Consider the following 12,625-nt stretch of genomic DNA (forward strand, 5'->3'; position numbering starts at 1 on the left):
CTCTCTCCTGGAGGCGCTCAGTCAGACCCAGTGTTGACATGTGACAAGACGCTCCTCGGGGCGCGTCTTGCTTGGGCCTCTCTCCTGGAGGTGCTCAGTCAGACCCAGAGGTGACATGTGGCAAGATGCTCCTCGGGGCGCATCTTGCTTGGGCCTCTCTCCTGGAGAAGCTCAGTCAGACCCAGTGTTGACATGTGGCAAGACGCTCCTCGGGGCACGTCTTGCTTGGGCCTCTCTCCTGGAGGCGCTCAGTCAGACCGAGTGCTGACATGTGGCAAGATGCTCCTTGGGGCGCGTCTTGCTTGGGCTTCTCTCCTGGAGGCCCTCAGTCAGACCCATTGTTGACATGTGGCAAGACGCTCCTCGGGGCGCGTCTTGCTTGGGCCTCTCTCCTGGGGAGGCGATCAGTCAGACACAGTGTTGACATGTGTCAAGAGGCTCCTCGGGCGTTTCTTGCTTGGGCCTCTCTCCTGGAGGCGCTCAGTCAGACCCAGTGTTGACATGTGGCAAGACGCTCCTCGGGGCGCGTCTTACTTGGGCCTCTCTCCTGGAGGCGCTCAGTCAGACCTAGTGCTGACATGTGGCAAGACGCTCCTCGGGGCGCGTCTTGCTGGGGCTTCTCTCCTGGAGGCGCTCAGTCAGACCCAGAGGTGACATGTGGCAAGACGCTCCTCGGGGCGCGTCTTGCTTGGGCCTCTCTCCTGGAGGCCCTCTGTCAGACCCAGTGTTGACATGTGGCAAGACGCTCCTCGGGGCGCGTCTTGCTTGGGCCTCTCTCCTGGAGGCGCTCAGTCAGACCCAGTGTTGACATGTGACAAGACGCTCCTCGGGGCGCGTCTTGCTTGGGCCTCTCTCCTGGAGGTGCTCAGTCAGACCCAGAGGTGACATGTGGCAAGACGCTACTCGGGGCGCGTCTTGCTTGGGCCTCTCTCCTGGAGGTTCTCAGTCAGACCCAGTGTTGACATGTGGCAAGATGCTCCTCGGGGCGCGTCTTGCTGGGGCTTCTCTAATGGAGGCACTCAGTCAGACCCAGTGTTGACATGAAGCAAGACGCTCCTCGGGGCACGTCTTGCTTGGGCCTCTCTCCTGGAGGCGCTCAGTCAGACCCAGAGGAGACATGTGTCAAGATGCTCCTCGGGGTGCGTCTTGCTTGGGCCTCTCTCCTGGAGGCGCTCAGTCAGACCGAGTGCTGACATGTGGCAAGACGCTCTTCCGGGCGCGTCTTGCTTGGGCCTCTCTCCTGGAGGCGCTCAGTCAGACCCAGTGTTCACATGTGGCAAGACGCTCCTCAGGGCGTGTCTTGCTTGGGCCTCTCTCCTGGAGGCGCTCAGTCAGACCCAGTGTTGACATGTGGCAAGACGCTCCTCGGGGCACGTCTTGCTTGGGCCTCTCTCCTGAAGGCGCTCAGTCAGACCGAGTGCTGACATGTGGCAAGACGCTCCTCGGGGCGCGTCTTGCTTGGGCTTCTCTCCTGGAGGCCCTCAGTCAGACCCATTGTTGACATGTGGCAAGACGCTCCTCGGGGCGCGTCTCATTTGGGCCTCTCTCCTGGAGGCGCTCAGTAAGACCGAGTGCTGACATGTGGCAAGACGCTCCTCGGGGCGCTTCTTGCTTGGGCTTCTCTCCTGGAGGCCCTCAGTCAGACCCATTGTGGCAGCCCAATGTGGCAAGATGACCCATATGTGGCAAGATGCTCCTCAGGGTGCATCTTGCTTGGGCCTCTCCCCTTGAGGCCCTCTGTCAGACCCAGTGTTGACATGTGGCAAAACGCTCCTCCAGGCGCGTCTTGCTTGGGCCTCTCTCCTGGAGGCGCTCAGTCAGACCCAGTGTTGACATGTGGCAAGACGCTCCTTGGGGCGCGTCTTGCTGGGGCTTCTCTCATGGAGGCACTCAGTCAGACCCAGTGTTGACATGTGGCAAGATGCTCCTCAGGACGCGTCTTGCTTGGGCCTCTCTCCTGGGGAGGCGATCAGTCAGACCCAGTGTTGACATGTGTCAAGACGCTCCTCGGGCGTTTCTTGCTTGGGCCTCTCTCCTGGAGGCGCTCAGTCAGACCCAGTGTTGAAATGTGACAAGACGCTCCTAGGGGCGCGTCTTGCTTGGGCCTCTCTCCTGGAGGTGCTCAGTCAGACCCAGAGGTGACATGTGGCAAGATGCTCCTCGGGGCGCGTCTTGCTTGGGCCTCTCTCCTGGAGAAGCTCAGTCAGACCCAGTGTTGACATGTGGCAAGACGCTCCTCGGGGCACGTCTTGCTTGGGCCTCTCTCCTGGAGGCACTCAGTCAGACCGAGTGCTGACATGTGGCAAGATGCTCCTTGGGGCGCGTCTTGCTTGGGCTTCTCTCCTGGAGGCCCTCAGTCAGACCCATTGTTGACATGTGGCAAGACGCTCCTCGTGGCGCGTCTTGCTTGGGCCTCTCTCCTGGGGAGGCGATCAGTCAGACCCAGTGTTGACATGTGTCAAGAGGCTCCTCGGGCGTTTCTTGCTTGGGCCTCTCTCCTGGAGGCGCTCAGTCAGACCCAGTGTTGACATGTGGCAAGACGCTCCTCGGGGCGCGTCTTGCTTGGGCCTCTCTCCTGGAGGCGCTCAGTCAGACCTAGTGCTGACATGTGGCAAGACGCTCCTCGGGGCGCGTCTTGCTGGGGCTTCTCTCCTGGAGGCGCTCAGTCAGACCCAGAGGTGACATGTGGCAAGACGCTCCTCGGGGCGCGTCTTGCTTGGGCCTCTCTCCTGGAGGCCCTCTGTCAGACCCAGTGTTAACATGTGGCAAGACGCTCCTCGGGGCGCGTCTTGCTTGGGCCTCTCTCCTGGAGGCGCTCAGTCAGACCCAGTGTTGACATGTGGCAAGACGTTCCTCGGGAGGCGTCTTGCTTGGGCCTCTCTCCTGGAGGCGCTCAGTCAGTCCTAGTGCTGACATGTGGCAAGACGCTCCTCGGAGCGCGTCTTGCTTGGGCTTCTCTCCTGGAGGCCCTCAGTCAGACCTTTCGTTGACATGTGGCAAGACGCTCCTCGGGACGTGTCTTGCTGGGGCTTCTCTCCTGGAGGCCCTCAGTCAGACCCAGTGTTGACATGTGACAAGACGCTTCTCGGGGCGCGTCTTGCTTGGGCCTCTCTCCTGGAGGCGCTCAGTCAGACCGAGTGCTGACATGTGGAAAGACGCTCCTCGGGGCACATCTTGCCTGGGCTTCTCTCCTGGAGGCCCTCAGTCAGACCCATTGTTGACGTGTGGCAAGACGCTCCTCGGGGCGCATCTTGCTTGGGCCTCTCTCCTGGAGGTGCTCAGTCAGACCGAGTGCTGACATGTGGCAAGACGCTCCTCGGGGCACGTCTTGCTGGGGCTTCTCTCCTGGAGGCGCTCAGTCAGACCCAGTGTTGATATGTGACAAGACGCTCCTCGGGGCGCGTCTTGCTTGGGCCTCTCTCCTGGAGGTGCTCAGTCAGACCCAGAGGTGACATGTGGCAAGACGCTCCTCGGGGCGCGTCTTGCTTGGGCCTCTCTCCTGGAGGTTCTCAGTCAGACCCAGTGTTGACATGTGGCAAGATGCTCCTCGGGGCGCGTCTTGCTGGGGCTTCTCTAATGGAAGCACTCAGTCAGACCCAGTGTTGACATGAAGCAAGACGCTCCTCGGGGCACGTCTTGCTTGGGCCTCTCTCCTGGAGGCGCTCAGTCAGACCCAGAGGAGACATGTGTCAAGATGCTCCTCGGGGCGCATCTTGCTTGGGCCTCTCTCCTGGAGGCGCTCAGTCAGACTGAGTGCTGACATGTGGCAAGACGCTCCTCGGGGCGCGTCTTGCTTGGGCCTCTCTCCTGGAGGCGCTCAGTCAGACCCAGTGTTGACATGTGGCAAGACGCTCCTCGGGGCACGTCTTGCTTGGGCCTCTCTCCTGGAGGCGCTCAGTCAGACCGAGTGCTGACATGTGGCAAGACGCTCCTCGGGGCGCGTCTTGCTGGGGCTTCTCTCCTGGAGGCGCTCAGTCAGACCCAGAGGAGACATGTGGGTGACACACACACTCACACACACACACACACACACACACACACACACACACACACACACAAACACACACACACACACACACACACACACACACACACACACACACACACACACACACACACACAGACCCTTGCGTGCAAACCCCGGTCAGGCCTGCAAGGTACACATCAGAGACATGATGTTCTTTCACAGAACTGAGGTTGTTCATTACTAAATGACTTTTACAGGAATATTGTTATTATACTATTCAACAGGTTGATCATAATAATGTGTATTAAACCCACAACCTAGCACTGAGGACAGAGGGACTTTATTTAAATTAGTATTTAATGGAAACGATACATAATGATACATAAGAGCCATGTCATACATTCAGCCTAGAAATAGTAGCATTGTGCACTATTAAAAATATACACATCAATTGCTCGAATCCCATTGTTGCATAGTAAAACTCTAATAAAACTCTAGTCCGACATCAACAGAGAAGACTTAGTGTATGTACTACAAATACAGCATTAGGATTTCGAGTGGACCGTGCACCTTGTAAACCTTCAGAGGCTTATGACGCAACATATCTTCCAGTTGCTATTAGACAAGTTATAATTCTCGACCATTTTTCGGAACTGGTTTCTTGGGTCCGTGAGTAAATGCCAAATGAGATGATAGTCCTTAAGTAAGTTCCTGGCGATCCCATGTCACGCTCTTGCCCATCAGCCGGTGAACGCTGAGACGGAACTCGATGAGAGCGATGTATTTTTTAAGTGCTCCGAATGTACTTCTAACAAGCGTGCGATTCACTTCGTGAGTAAACCGCAGCTGCAGCTGATTCAAACAGTCGAGCCAACTTTCTACATCACAATATGCGTTTTGTAGTTAGTCGAGTTACCTTTTGTGTGGCGCATGCACGGGTCGTTAGCGTCCAGCTCCCAGCTTAGAGAGTCCTGTATTGACACAGACGTCAATACATCTCGATGTCATGCAACACACAAAGTCTGTCGCATACAGGTGGGTTAACACACATGTACGATGTGTGCAATGGCGCGCCCGTTTACAATTGGACTCGACGATGATCATTGTTAACCAAACTCTTGTTTCTCACGACAGGTGGTAGCGTTGTCTCCTGCATCTGGTCTTCGTGCACAGAGGGTGTTGTAATGTGCTCGTCATAGTCGCGATCGTTGTCACTCGAATCCGTTGTTCCCACAACAGGTGGTAGGGTTGTCTCCTGCATGTTGTCTTTGCGTGCGGCAAGCGTTGTGCTGTGCTCGTTATAATGGTTGTCTTCGTACAAAGGGGGTGTTGAATACTCCTTCGCGAGTAGTCTAGGAGGTGGTGTGATGGGACGTATCTCAGAGGCGTTATGTGAGCGTACCACCATGGCCTGAGCAACTGCGACGACTGAGAGTACACCCAGTACAGACAGCGAGATCATTTTTTTTCTTGGGTGTTGTACGTGTGGGTACAGCCGCTTTAATGGCAGTGAGAGCAAGTGGTCAAATGTATTTATAGGTCACTAGCAGAAACTAAGGCACGTGGTCAGAGTGTAATCGTAACCACCGTAGCTCTTGTCATAATTTAATATACATAGAAATCAGAAACGTGCATGTCAGGATAGACATCGCGAGTGATAATGCGGCCAGTATCTGTGTGTGCTTGAGAGCACCTTGTTGTTCTACTGTGGTGCCCACGCCGCCACTTCTGTAAATGTCATCGACCTTCTTTATATACGCATACGCTAAAGACCGTATATTCTCTATGGATTTGAACACGTCCTTTGTTTTGCGTAACGCTTGAGCTGTCTCGAGCGTGATGTTGTGAGTGTACGCCAGTGTTTCGCGTGCAACAAGGTCCGAAAGGGCGTGCGCTACAACTATTAACCTTGGTTTGGGAGTGTGGCGAAACGCTCGCTCCGCTGTAATGGGCAGATGCAATGTTATCACCTGGTACGTTTCGTTAGTCGGGTCGTAACACACCGGTCCGTGACACGGACCGTCACATTGTATGGGGCACAGTAAGGACAACACGCCGCCGACCGTGACTTCGCACTCGACCGCGGTGGTGTTGTCGATTTGCAAAGGATCACATACGCCTCTCCAGTCGCAATGAGGCACATTGTAGTCAACGCGACTGTCGGTCACCATAGCTTTCGTCAGCCAACACACTCGATTGCCCTTCGAAACATTGGCGATCAACGTGAGCGTAGAGGTCGCTGTCGCTTTACTGTACGCCAGGATATCCGTGTGTGAGTGCACGCTCGACGTCGATTGACAACAGGTCATGTCAGACCTGATCAGAACTTCCGAACACATGACCATTAGTTGTTGTGCGGCCGAGAGTATCGCGATCATACCGTTGAGATGTGTAGAAAGCGCGAACACGCAAGCCTTTCACGTTTCCAAAGTTTCCAGCAGTCTAGAGGGACTTGTCTTAGCGCGCACGGCTGTGCTGAATTTGCGTTGGGTAGACACAACGGCTTCGACCTCGCTTAGGATCTTGTGGGCTCATGTACTCGTGGTAGGCCAAGACGTGTATAGTCGAGCGCGGTGACGCCCCGAACACTTGACCCGGTTTTGTTGTGGCGATATGCGTGTCCAGTAACGCGGCTAAGTCCGCGTGTCTAGCGTGTATTGATTTTACAGCTCGCTCATACCCCAACAGTACGGTCCGTAGAAGTTCGTTCACTTTTTTCCATGCGCTCGTGGAACACAGGACATCGCAACCTCTGTGATACTCAAGTAAAGCGTCACACACCAGCTGCTTGCACGTTGGAAATACAATCGGTAGTAACTTCTTACTCCACTCTATGTTGAACTCGTATAGTATGTATATGGGCGGTTGCGGTGGTTTGCGCATTTTCTATCTACCCTCCGCTAATATGACTCTGTGGTCTTTCTCCTGAGATGGTGCGGTTGGAACTTGCGAGAGTGCACTATCGACGGTCGGCGTTTCCATTTCGTCAACTGTGCCATTTTCAGCCGCTGGCAAACGGCCGTCGACGGTCGATGCGAGACACCAACATAACGTTAGACTGCGACCCTCATGCCAGTTTTCTGTACTACTGGTTGTAGTTTCTGGTGCACACTCGATACGCCATTACGATCACAATTACGTTGATTAATAAATCCAGTGTTGTAGCGACTGCAGCCAGCGCCGTCGCGCAACTCGTGTCGGTGTTATCGCTCGATACTTTCATTCGTATCCAAGCGTATGCAGAATCTACGGATCTGGTGAAGTTGCTTGTCACTAGCTTGCGCACGTTTGATATGGCACTTTGCGCGAGACTCACACAACCTGCAGTGGCGACCGTCGCGTCAGTGCAAAGTTATTCCGATATATCGCTCGCAACATCGTTTGTCATTTGCTGTACACTGCGCACACTGGCCGCGAGGTCGCGGAGAGGGTCTTCGTTACGAGTTGTGTAATATCCGCTGACTTGCCGATTCAATTCTGGTGGCGCTGACCCAAACGAGAACGCTTTTAAGGCGCATGTCGTGGTAACTCTGGTAGCGCCGTGGTTGACGAGGACGATCATCTTTAGCAATAGTTCATCTCGAAGCACAACGATGGTGAGGGCGACGGGTTGGCCGGTTCCGCCTTCAGGCCACTCGGTTGCCGCTAGATTGCCCAATGCCACACACGCAGACGAACCCTGTACACACTCAATGACCCGTGTGCGATCGTTGATTTCTGCTAGTTCGTTTGCTAGTTCTACGTGCTTCCACGGATCGGGCGTGGGCACGCGCTTGTTTTAGAGGCGTTTTCGCGCAGCCTCTACCCTGCACGACCGCTCGTGGCCGCACTAGCTATATTTATCTTTATTTGTTTCACACACACACACACACACACACACACACACACACACACACACACACACACACACACACACACACACACACACACACACACACACACACACACACACACACACACAGGCCCTTGCGTGCAAACCCCGGTCAGGCCTGCAAGGTACACATCAGACATGATGTTCTTTCACAGAACTGAGGTTGTTCATTACTAAATGACTTTTACAGGAATATTGTTATTATACTATTCAACAGGTTGATCATAATAATGTGTATTAAACCCACAACCTAGCACTGAGGACAGAGGGACTTTATTTAAATTAGTATTTAATGGAAACGATACATAATGAAACATAAGAGCCATGTCATACATTCAGCCTAGGAATTTAGCATTGTGCACTATTAAAATATACACATCAATTGCTCGAATCCCATTGTTGCAAAGTAAAACTCTAATAAAACTCTAGTCTGACATCAACAGAGAAGACTTAGTGTATGTACTACAAATACAGCATTAGGATTTCGAGTGGACCGTGCACCTTGTGAACCATCAGAGGCTTATGACGCAACATATCTTCCAGTTGCTATTAGACAAGTTATAATTCTCGACCATTTTTCGGAACTGGTTTCTTGGGTCCGTGAGTAAATGCCAAATGAGATGATAGTCCTTAAGTAAGTCCCTGGCGATCCCATGTCACGCTCTTGCCCATCAGCCGGTGAACGCTGAGACGGAACTCGATGAGAGCGATGTATTTTTTAAGTGCTCCGAATGTACTTCTAACAAGCGTGCGATTCACTTCGTGAGTAAACCACAGCTGCAGCTGATTCAAACAGTCGAGCCAACTTTCTACATCACAATATGCGTTTTGTAGTTAGTCGAGTTACCTTTTGTGTGGCGCATGCACGGGTCGTTAGCATCCAGCTCCCAGCTTAGAAAGTCCTGTATTGACACAGACGTCAATACATCTCGATGTCATGCAACACTCAAAGTCTGTCGCATACAGGTGGGTTAACACATTTACGATACCTTTTGTGTGGCGCATGCACGGGTCGTTAGCGTCCAGCTCCCGGCTTATAGAGAGTCCTGTATTGACACAGACGTCAATACATCTCGATGTCATGCAACACACAAAGTCTGTCGCATACAGGTGGGTTAACACACATGTACGATGTGTGCAATGGCGCGCCCGTTTACAATGGGACACGACGATGATCATTGTTAACCAAACTCTTGTTTCTCACGACAGGTGGTAGCGTTGTCTCCTGCACCTGGTCTTCGTGCACTGAGGGTGTTGTAATGTGCTCGTCATAGTCGCGATCGTTGTCACTCGAATCCGTTGTTCTCACAACAGGTGGTAGCGTTGTCTCCTGCATGTTGTCTTTGCGTGCGGCAAGCGTTGTGCTGTGCTCGTTATAATGGTTTTCTTCGTACAAAGGGGGTGTTGAATACTCCTTCGCGAGTAGTCTAGGAGGTGGTGTGATGGGACGTATCTCAGAGGCGTTATGTGAGCGTACCACCATGGCCTGAGCAACTGCGACTACTGAGAGTACTCCCAGTACAGACAGCGAGATCATTTTTTTTCTTGGGTGTTGTACGTGTGGGTACAGCCGCTTTAATGGCAGTGAGAGCAAGTGGTCAAATGTATTTATAGGTCACTAGCAGAAACTAAGGCACGTGGTCAGAGTGTAATCGTAACCACCGTAGCTCTTGTCATAATTTAATATACATAGAAATCAGAAACGGGCATGTCAGGATAGACATCGCGAGTGATAATGCGGCCAGTATCTGTGTGCGCTTGAGAGCACCTTGTTGTTCTACTGTGGTGCCCACGCCGCCGCGTCTGTAAATGTCATCGACCTTCTTTATAAACGCATACGCTAAAGACCGTATATTCTCTATGGATTTGAACACGTCCTTTGTTTTGCGTAACGCTTGAGCTGTCTCGAGCATGATGTTGTGAGTGTACACCAGTGTGTCGCGTGCACCAAGGTCCGAAAGGGCGTGCGCTACAACTATTAACCTTGGTTTGGGAGTGTAGCGAAACGCTCGCTCTGCTGTAATGGGCAGATGCAATGTTATCACCTGGTACGTTTCGTTAGTCGGGTCGTAACACACCGGTCCGTGACACGGACCGTCACATTGAAAGGGGCACAGTAAGGACAACACGCCGCCGACCGTGACTTCGCACTCGACCGCGGTGGTGTTGTCGATTTGCAAAGGATCACATACGCCTCTCCAATCGCAATGAGGCACATTGTAGTCGACGCGACTGTCGGTCACCATAGCTTTCGTCAGCCAACACACTCGATTGCCCTTCGAAACATCGGCGATCAACGTGAGCTTAGAGGTCGCTGTCGCTTTACGGTACGCCAGGATATCCGTGTGTGAGTGCACGCTCGACGTCGATTGACAACCGGTCATGTCAGACCTGATCAGACCTTCCGAACACATGACCATTAGTTGTTATGCGGCCGAGAGTATCGCGATCATACCGTTGAGATGTGTAGAAAGCGCGAACACGCAAGCCTTCCACGTTTCCAAAGTTTCCAGCAGTCTAGAGGGACTTGTCTTAGCGCGCACGGCTGTGCTGAATTTGCGTTGGGTAGACACAACGGCTTCGACCTCGCTTAGGATCTTGTGGGCTCATGTACTCGTGGTAGGCCAAGACGCGGTGACGCCCCGAACACTTGACCCGGTTTTGTTGTGGCGATATGCGTGTCCAGTAACGCGGCAAAGTCCGCGTGTCTAGCGTGTATTGATTTTACAGCTCGCTCACACCCCAACAGTACGGTCCGTAGAAGTTCGTTCACTTGTTTCCATGCGCTCGTGGAACACAGGACATCGCAACCTCTGTGATACTCCAGTAAAGCGTCACACACCAGCTGCTTGCACGTTGGAAATACAATCAATCGGTAGCAACTTCTTACTCCACTCTATGTTGAACTCGTATAGTATGTATATGGGCGGTTGAGGCGGTTTGCGCATTTTCTATCTACCCTCCGCTAATATGACTCTGTGGTCTGTCTCCTGAGATGGTGCGGTTGGAACTTGCGAGAGTGCACTATCGACGGTCGGCGTTTCCATTTCGTCAACTGTGCCATTTTCAGCCGCTGGCAAACGGCCGTCGACGGTCAATGCGAGACACCAACATAACGTTAGACCGCGACCCTCATGCCAGTTTTCTGTAGTACTGGTTGTAGTTTCTGGTGCACACTCGATACGCCATTACGGTCACAATTACGTTGATTAATAAATCCAGTGTTGTAGCGACTGCAGCCAGCGCCGTCGCGCAACTCGTGTCGGTGTTATCTGTCGATACTTTCATTCGTATCCAAGCGTATGCAGAATCTACGGATCTGGTGAAGTTGCTTGTCACTAGCTTGCGCACGTTTGATATGGCACTTTGCGCGAGACTCACACAACCTGCAGTGGCGACCGTCGCGTCAGTGCAAAGTTTTTCCGATATATCGCTCGCAACATCGTTTGTCATTTACTGTACACTGCGCACACTGGCCGCGAGGTCGCGGAGAGGGTCTTCGTTACGAGTTGTGTAATATCCGCTGACTTGCCGATTCAATTCTGGTGGCGCTGACCCAAACGAGAACGCGTTTAAGGCGCATGTCGTGGCAACTCTGGTAGCGCCGTGGTTGACGAGGACGATCATCTTTAGCAATAGTTCATCTCGAAGCACAACGATGGTGAGGGCGACGGGTTGGCCGGTTCCGCCTTCAGGCCACTCGGTTGCCGCTAGATTGCCCAATGCCACACACGCAGACGAACCCTGTACACACTCAATGACCCGTGTGCGATCGTTGATTTCTGCTAGTACGTTTGCTAGTTCTACGTGCTTCCACGGATCGGGCGTGGGCACGCGCTTGTTTTAGAGGCGTTTTCGCGCAGCCTCTACCCTGCACGACCGCTAGTGGCCGCACTAGCTATATTTATCTTTATTTGTTTCACACACACACACACACACACACACACACACACACACACACACACACACACACACACACACACACACACACACACACACACACACACACACACACACACACGCACGCACACACACACACAGGCCCTTGCGTGCAAACCCCGTCATAAGCCTCTGATGGTTCACAAAGTGCACGGTCCACTCGAAATCCTAATGCTGTATTTGTAGTACATACACTAAGTCTTCTCTGTTGATGTCAGTCTAGAGTTTTATGAGAGTTTTACTTTGCAACAATGGGATTCGAGCAATTGATGTGTATATTTTTAATAGTGCACAATGCTACTATTCCTAGGCTGAATGTATGACATGGCTCTTATGTATCATTATGTATCGTTTCCATTAAGTACTAATTTAAATAAAGTCCCTCTGTCCTCAGTGCTAGGTTGTGGGTTTAATACACATTATTATGATCAACCTGTTGAATAGTATAATAACAATATTCCTGTAAAAGTCATTTAGTAATGAACAACCTCAGTTCTGTGAAAGAACATCATGTCTCTGATGTGTACACTGCAGGCCTGACCGGGGTTTGCACGCAAGGGCCTGTGTGTGTGTGTGTGTGTGTGTGTGTGTGTGTGTGTGTGTGTGTGTGTGTGTGTGTGTGTGTGTGTGTGTGTGTGTGTGTGTGTGTGTGTGTGTGTGTGTGTGTGTGTGTGTGTGTGTGTGTGTGTGTGTGTGTGTGTGTGTGTGTGTGTGTGTGTGTGTGTGAAACAAATAAAGATAAATATAGCTAGTGCGGCCACGAGCGGTCGTGCAGGGTAGAGGCTGCGCGAAAACGCCTCTAAAACAAGCGCGTGCCCACGCCCGATCCGTGGAAGCACATAGAACTA

The sequence above is a fragment of the Nothobranchius furzeri genome, chromosome 17 (genome assembly GCF_043380555.1).
Source record: "Nothobranchius furzeri strain GRZ-AD chromosome 17, NfurGRZ-RIMD1, whole genome shotgun sequence".
In the NCBI taxonomy this organism is placed as follows: domain Eukaryota; kingdom Metazoa; phylum Chordata; class Actinopteri; order Cyprinodontiformes; family Nothobranchiidae; genus Nothobranchius; species Nothobranchius furzeri.